This window comes from Bactrocera oleae, chromosome 3 (genome assembly GCF_042242935.1).
Source record: "Bactrocera oleae isolate idBacOlea1 chromosome 3, idBacOlea1, whole genome shotgun sequence".
NCBI classification, from domain to species: Eukaryota; Metazoa; Arthropoda; class Insecta; order Diptera; family Tephritidae; genus Bactrocera; species Bactrocera oleae.
In genome coordinates, this window is record NC_091537.1 from 50435637 (window position 1) to 50437718 (window position 2082).

The window sequence follows — 2082 nt, forward strand, 5'->3', positions numbered from 1 at the left end:
CTCGTCTCTTCATTATGATCATTTATATATATATATAACCGTATATCTAACTCGATTAGTTTTAGGTAATACAAACAACCGTTAGGTGAACAAAAATTGTATACTCTGTAGTAACATGTCGGGAAATAAAAAAGTGCTGCGGAAGAGTTAAACATTCATTATTCGACGAAATCGTGAATGGATTATCATCAAATTTATCGCGTCGATAAAATTATATTAAAATCCTCATTATATGAGTTATATGTGATATAAACTAAACCGAAGAGGCAAAATATACATTGAGTTGATGTGGATGTCAGCCAGAGGATTGGAATTCATATATATAATAATATGAGATTTAGAATGTGAGAAATTTATTTTAATACTGATCTCCCTTATATACATTTACAAGTTCTAATTTCTTAACAACTTATCAAGGGATATTGTGTGTATATTCGTGCACATATGTGTAAATATGTATTCTATTTTTACTGCACACATCAGATACCAATTCATAAGTCTTTACAATTGCTTTGGTCCCCTGTGTAGAATAAGTGCATCTTGCGCATATTATCAGTGCTGCTGTCTGTATATTTTTTTGTATACACTGTAGTTTGTGTGCTTTGTTCGAGAGGCAATGATTTTCAATTTTTTTTATGAGGAAACCCTACAATACGAAGGTAACCAATTCACTACTACATCTGGAAAGTTCCACCTATTACACCACATATTCAAAGCTAACTTTTTGTTTTTAAATTCAAAATTCTGTTGTAAGAGTAGCAACATTCATTATGCATATTTTTTGAATGCGTAAGAAAAAGATGCACCTAGGGCTATTAAATTTTTTATCAACGATGGCCGGCATTATTTGGAAACATTGTTTGAAGTAAGCGCTTTCTCTGATTTGCTTCTTAAATATAATGTTAATTTTATTTTGTTATAAAGAAGGTTCTTGAATTTTATGTTGTTTCTGAAGAACTGATTAAATATAGTTGCATAGGACGAAAGAAAATTCTCAATGTGCCGCTAGAGCTGGAAATTTAGTGGGGTCAATTGTGTCGCTATCGTGAAGCGTTGCGTGTTAGCTTTCCCAATGGGGTTCCAAGGTAAGTTGCCTCATTTTCTGCTTGTTGGAAAGTTGGAAAGACCAATTAGGTTGGATTGCCTCGCAATTTGCAGCGCAAGATTTGGAATGCGCGAGAGATTTTCCACATCAATAAGCGCATGTCCACTATCGCGCAGAGTTTGGGTGAATGTGCTACACAGGTAAGTATGGATGTGCAATGCATAAATTAACTACTTATATTACTATATTCATTACTTTTCATTTTGGTGGTGTGTCGTCAAATAACGTTTCATTGGGTGTGCGTTCTCTACAGGAAATACTTGATATCTACAAGAAATTAGGAACTTTTTTTACTGGTGGTGCGGCGCGGGACGCCGATATGATGAATTGAGGCCATAATGTCATAATCGGCATTATAATAATATATAATTATGAATAATTTAATTTTAACGGGTCAATATTGTATATGCCTATGTTGAATATACATATATATAATTGAGGCCATAATGCCATATATCGGCATTATAATAGTACATAATTATGAATAATTTAACCATATCGGGCCAATATTGTATATGCCTATGTTGAATATATATATATACATACAAGTATACACTTTATTTTTTGGAATTGGTTTTTATAAAATGTTTCATCTGGTTCATTTTTCCACAAAATTAGAATTGGAAGATTTCTTCTTCTTAACCGAAAATCATTTGCTTGGTTAGAAAATGACATCAGTTGAAATTTCAACATTTTGTTTGGTTACCTTAACATAGGTTGCCCATGTTAATCATTTCAAATGAAAAATAATTTGAATATCATAACGCATTGATAAACCGTGAAGGCGAAATCGGGGAAACTTTAGTATACCATCCCACGCTTTCAGGGTTAAAAGGGGTATGGTTGGATAGAGGAGATTCTCCAGATCACGAATATATACCGCCGGAAACTTATAGTTTTCGAGATATTTTCATTTTAAGTTGAAAATTTCACAAATTTTATCTTACAATTTCTCGATTTGGTTCTCAATGGTTAAC

At 32.7% G+C, this 2082-nt stretch overlaps 1 long non-coding RNA gene across 3 annotated transcripts; it reads left to right on the forward strand.

Moving 5' to 3' along the window:
• The first annotated feature begins 548 nt into the window (after positions 1 to 548).
• LOC138856183 (uncharacterized) lies at positions 549 to 1628 on the forward strand. 3 transcript variants are annotated; one of them, XR_011395244.1, is made up of 4 exons: positions 549 to 865; positions 925 to 1085; positions 1159 to 1245; positions 1359 to 1628. It is a non-coding gene; the product is annotated as an uncharacterized lncRNA (long non-coding RNA). The 3 variants fall into 3 exon arrangements; XR_011395243.1 differs by having other exon boundaries at positions 925 to 1245; XR_011395245.1 differs by having other exon boundaries at positions 928 to 1245.
• The last annotated feature ends 454 nt before the right edge of the window (positions 1629 to 2082 follow it).